Raw genomic sequence first — 5,992 nt, 5'->3', positions numbered from 1 at the left:
CAACAGAGGGCTAAGTAAAGGGGAAGTAATCAGGGAAGTGATGAAATCCAGTTGTGCCTAATGATGAGGCGCAGGTGTGCGTAATGATGGGTTGCCAGGACCGGTGGTTAGTAGACCAGCGGCGTCGAGCACTGGAGAGGGGGAGTGGGAGTAAACGTGACAGCAGGAAATTTGCTTTAACATTCAAAAATTCTGTCAGTCTCATTGCAAAATGTATAGAATAGCTATACAATTGCATATTTTTCTCTCTTTACATGGCAATATGCAGGGGCACAACCCCCCCACACACATATTCAAAAAAATACTTTTTGTCACCCTCGCAGTGATATCAGTCAACTGTGATACAAAAAGTTGCATCTGTGTGCTTTAGGACCATGCAGACGCCTCAGAGCATGTCACCCGTCTGGAAGTTGGTGAAATGTAAAAATGTTAAACACCTGGAACAGCTTTTTCCTGGAATCTAGAGCCATAATCATAATGCTTAAATCTATGTAAAAAATATGTATATTTTTCTGCATATCTAATCACACCTCTTGAGCTGTCAGTAACCTCCTGAGTGGTGGTTATTATTAACCTGTCTGGGCGAGGTGGAACCAGAATTGAAGGAGATTGTTGTAGACGCACAAAAATAAAGCAAAACAATTACAATACTTTGTTGTAGAGGTGCCATAGGATCAGTAATCTTATAACCATGCATTCCACAATTTTAAAAGAAGGACATTTCTACCATTTACAGAGTCTTCAATGAAGTATTGGTTGTCTTTGATGATTGTATTAGTCATATTAGAATGAATGTATTTGTGCAGCTCCTCAGACCCTTAACTTTATATCACTGACTAGATAGTGTGTGTATGTGTGCACGTGCGTGTGTGTGTCTGTCTGTCTGTCTGTCTGTCTGTCTGTCTGTCTGTCTGTCTGTCTGTCTGTCTGTCTGTCTGTCTGTCTGTCTGTCTGTCTGTCTGTCTGTCTGTCTGTCTGTCTGTCTGTCTGTCTGTCTGTCTGTCTGTCTGTCTGTCTGTCTGTCTGTCTGTCTGTCTGTATGTATGTATGTATGTATGTGAGAGCAAGAGAGGGAGAGAGACAGGCAGAGAGAAAGAGAGAGATAGAGAGAGTAAACGAGAGTTAATTAATCAATAACGCCAGAGGAAGTGTGGTATATGGACAGTATACCATGGCTAAAGGGTTGTTCTTATGCACGACGCAGAACGGAGTGCCTGGACACAGCCCTTAGCCCCTTAGCCGTGGTATATTGGCCATATACCACATACCCCTGAGGTGCCTTATTGGTATTATAACCAGGTTAACAATGTAATTAGAACAGTAAAAAGACAGTTTATTCTCGCCCTCACCCTCAAAGCTGTATTTTCCTATTCTCTCTTCAACCCTCCTCTGTCTGCCTGGCACGAGGGTGAGAAACCAGATGACTGAGAAACTATGAATCTATGAAGCCACGACAACTCATAGATCAACTGTGTTCTGTCCTGCCCAGAAACAACAACCTATAAAACCAGCCAGGTTGCTCACGATTGACTGTGAAATGTGAAGTCCGTCCAGGTAAGCCGGACGTCGTTAGAAGACCTTAATTAAAACTGTCCGCTAGGGGCAATGGTGAGTGCTATTACCATCATGTAGGCTTGGGTTTTGCTTGGGCAATGTGGATGGGGATGGGGATGGCCGTGTTCGATCCAACTGCTAGGTTTTAAGCCTATCCCAAACCTTAACCCTTACCTTAACCATTCGGAATTAATGCCTGAACTTAAACTTCTTAGGGCTAGGCATCCCGTCATATTAAACATCTAGGTACATACAAGTGTCTTAAATCGGTTAAAAGCTTAAATTCTTGTTAATCTAACTGCATTGTCCGATTTACAATAGGCCTTACAGCGAAAGCATGCCATGCGATTGTTTGAGGACGGCGCCCCATATCAACATATTTTTCAACCAGCACAGGATTCATAAAATTACAAATAGCGATTAAATAATCACTTACTTTTTGAAAATCTTCCTCTGACTTGCAATCCAAAGGGTCCCAGCTATAACATGCATGGTCATTTTGTTAGATAAAATCCTTCTTTATATCCCAAAAAGTCAGTTTAGTTGGCGCCATCGTTTTGAGAAATCCACTCGTTCAACATGCAGACAAAGGAATCCAAAAAGCTACCAATAAACTTTGTTAAAACAAGCCAAACTATGTTTCTATTTAATCCTCAGGTACCCTAAAATGTAATTAAACAATAATATTTCAAACAGAAAGAAGTATGTTCAATAGAAAAGTAAAATTAGCAAGTGTACGTCCTCTTCGTCGCTCGCCCACAGACTGATTTCCAACTGTGACTGCCAGTACCAAAACTCTAAATTCTTCCTCGTTTGGGAAGAAACAAGCCTGAAACCTTGAACAAAGACTGTTGGCATCTAGTGGAAGCCATAGGAATTGCAATCTGGGAGCTGGAATTGCGTAGGACCAATAGGCAGTTTACTTTGGGCACGTCAGTCAGACAGGAAGTGGAGAAAAATAGACCCTAGCCTGAAGAAGTTTTAACTGTGGAGTTCCTTTTGTTTTAACCCTATCCCAACCTTAACCCTAAACTTAACCATTCGGAATTAATGCATAAACTTAACCTTAAAAATCTGACGTTTATAGACAAACGTTGGATTCTGCAGTAAGACTGTGAGAGCTTGTTGTATAAAACACATCTCTGTTATTTTCTGTCCACTGAACATTCACACACACATTACACACACACACACACACACACACACACGTGTGCACACAAACATACACACATATCAATGCACAAACACTGTGTGGCCCTTAGTCCTCAGGCAAAACATGTATTCATCTATCCACATTGGGTGAAACTAAGCCAGAGGGCAAAATACACAAAACATTTCCTTTGTAGGATTCAGTGTGACATGGCCTCATAAATCGTGTATTAAATGCATTTTATATCTGATGAATGGTAGAAATATAGCTCCATCTCTCATATTTCATATCTGATTGTAGGCTTTTACCCTCTCAAAGTTGTCCACTGGCCTCTGGAGGGCAGCACACTCAAGCCGGTCACCCGTGATACAAGTCAGTACTCGACGTTCATTCATCTCTGAGGATGTTGGGAGATGACGTGGAAACCAGCCACTAGAGGCAACAGTGAGCTCTGTTACCTTCAAGCATCTGCCTCCGGTTCCAAAGGTTGCATGTTCGAATCCAGGGATAGAAAGTTGTTTTAGATTTTTTTTAAAGAAGCCTATCCCAAACCTTAAACCTTACCTTAATCATTCGGAGTTAACCAACAAGGCTCGTAATTGAACAATTTTATTTGTATTTACAGATGGCATACAAGTTTGTTATTAAGGCACATGAAAGTTCACATGTTCAAGAAGGCATTTCTGCCCCAAAAAACACATTTTGATAGTTCAAACAACTCTCCTGTGAAGTCGTGTCTTGCGACATAAGCCTAGTTTCCTGAATCGGATCACAAATATGATTTTCTGCAAAAATCAGTCTTATTCAATACATTTAGTAATTGCTTGCTTTTCTAAAGTATATCAACCTTGTGATAAGAGAATTATCTAATAAAGGTAAATGAATCAATAAACCATGATGAAATATTAGTCATACAGCATGGTTAATGAATAATCAATGTAATGATCAATGTAGGGATCGATTGGTCTGATTAGTTCCGGAAAGTCCAGGAACCACTGGAGAGGGAAAGAAATGTGTGTATGTAATTAGTATAGCTACAGAAGCAGATGGTCAAGGGAGTAAAACTTCAGAGAGCTCCTAACCTTGAAGGAAAGGAACAGGCTGAGCCAGAAGGTGATAAACAGTGTGAGAAGTTTATGGGGGTTGCAGGTCACCAACGGATTGTGTGATTGTTTCCAATCATCGTTGCTTCTGAGTAACTTCGTCACATGGCATAAGACAAAGACCCTCTGAGAGTGACCACAGTTCTTCAGTCCACCCTGCTCTTTTGCTACCTTTCAAAGGCACAGCTGTGTGGTGATATGAAGAGAACAGGGGCTGGCTTGAGCATCATTGACAATTCTATCAGCAGAAAGGAGTTATCTTTCTGGAGTTATCACTTGTTTGTGCGCTATGACCTCACACACCCAATGCACATAGCCACAAGAAGAACACAAGGTAGCTTATGATGCCCCGATCTGCCGGGAGGGGTGGAACCAACCATAACTAAGCAGTTTTGGTGTTTCTATATAAACCCCTTGCGTTTCTGTATTACCTGCAGGTGGTTGTTGACCAGCTCCATTATTGCAATAATTAATCAATATTAAAGATTGATTGTTTGAAGAAATTGAAAGTCTCTTCTCCCTTACTTGATTAGAATTTATATGACACTAGCTAGTAGCTACCACAGCCAGTTCAGCTCTAGCCTCTAGCCATCTTTCAGATTTTGCTATAATAATAGACACCTCATATCGCTATTGTTAGGTTGCGTCAATCTAATCTGGTATCAGGACAGAGTGCGACGCGGAGTCACTGAATATATTCTATGTTTTTTATTTTGGTCAAGCGATAAATGGTAAATGCAATCTTCGTATATATGGGTTCACTGTAACACCACGCAGGGCAAACAGAGAACTAACTGTTCAAACACAAAGTTCTTCTTTAATACTCTGACAGAGATAGTTCCCGCTCAGAGCGGGCCTATCAGAGTAGAGGCTGAGCGTGGTTTAAACTTGCTCAACCTATCGTGGGCGCACAGGCTGGTCCCAGCCCCTAGGCACATTCTTGTTGTCAGGTGAAGTTGTTGTGCAGATCATCTTCTTGCTTACACCCCAGAGACTGCAACCCTAGGCTCAGTTCCTGTTTTCACACTTCAGTTATTTCTAGTCCTAACTGGTGCCTTGCACATACATGTGGTTACAGCTCGCAGAACATTTCCTTGCATATGTTGACAGTCTAAGCTTGACAACAACCTTACAGTTAGTCACTTTGTGCTTTGCTCAACTTCCTTTTGCAGCAACAGCTTAAGCACACGCCTGAATAGTAAGCATACACATACTATTGAAATGATTAATCAGACACTTGCTAGATAAAACACACTTATAAAACCTTAACTTGTAAAACCTTATTCTCACACTATCTAACAGCTGTTGTGTGTATGGAAATGTTGTTTTGTAGCCTATGTTTTGTCCCGTTTCAACAGAAGTAATTCTTGGATAGCTTTCACCAGTTGATGTACCGTTCGAGAGATCTAGCCAAATGCTGGCTAACGTTAGCTATCTAGCTCACTAACCTTAACTATTCTTTTCACCTCAATCCCACTAGACCGGAATCAAACAAGATGTAACCAGCGGCTAAACAATTGAAGACTGATAGGTGAGTTTTTATTAGAGTCAGTATATGGTAATGTAACGATATTGATCTGTCAGTTTCCCCAGCTAATTCCCTACTTTTCACACTGACCGCAATAAACAGCATGCCAGGCTTCACTGTCATTGTGCACACAACTATGCTCATCTTGTTTTAGCAGGATCAGATGTTGACCAGTGGTGGAAAAAGTACCTAACTGTCATACTTGAGTAAAAGTAAAGATACCTTAATAGAAAATGACTCAAGTACCAGTAAAATTCTACTTAAGTAAACGTCTAAAAGTATTTGGTTTAAAATATACTTAAGTATCAAAAGTAAAAGTATAAATAATTTCAAATTCCTTATATTAAGCAAACCAGATGGCACTATTTTTTAATTTTTTTTAATTTACGGAAGCCAGGGGCACACTCCAACACTGAGACATCATTTACAAACAAAGCATTTGTGTTTAGTGAGTCCGCCAGATCAGAGGTAGTAGGGATGACCAGGGATGTTCGGTTGATATGTGTGTGAATTTGAGTATTTTCCTGTTCTGCTAAGCATACAAAATGTAACAAGTACTTTTGTGTGTCAAGAAGTGGAGTAAAAAGTACTATATTTTCTTAAGGAATGTAGTGAAGTAAAAGTAAAAGTAGTCAAAAATATAAATAGTAAAGTAAA

At 40.3% G+C, this 5,992-nt stretch overlaps 1 protein-coding gene across 2 annotated transcripts in view; it reads left to right on the top strand.

Annotated features, from left to right (window-relative positions):
* Window positions 1-5,992, top strand: part of LOC106601861 (nuclear GTPase SLIP-GC) — a 54,580-nt gene that overhangs the window by 9,628 nt on the left and 38,960 nt on the right. The window contains exons 1-2 of one of the 2 annotated variants that reach the window (XM_045715612.1): window positions 4,792-5,005; window positions 5,288-5,338. The gene's annotated coding sequence lies outside the window, so the exon portion shown is untranslated. Of the gene's footprint in view, window positions 1-4,791; window positions 5,006-5,287; window positions 5,339-5,992 lie in introns of those variants that run through there. The other variant, XM_045715614.1, reaches the window with a different exon arrangement.

The sequence above is a fragment of the Salmo salar genome, chromosome ssa03, assembly GCF_905237065.1.
Source record: "Salmo salar chromosome ssa03, Ssal_v3.1, whole genome shotgun sequence".
Classification (NCBI taxonomy): Eukaryota; Metazoa; Chordata; class Actinopteri; order Salmoniformes; family Salmonidae; genus Salmo; species Salmo salar.
The sequence above is the reverse complement of the archived record's forward strand: the minus strand, read 5'-3'. Positions and strand labels throughout refer to the sequence as shown.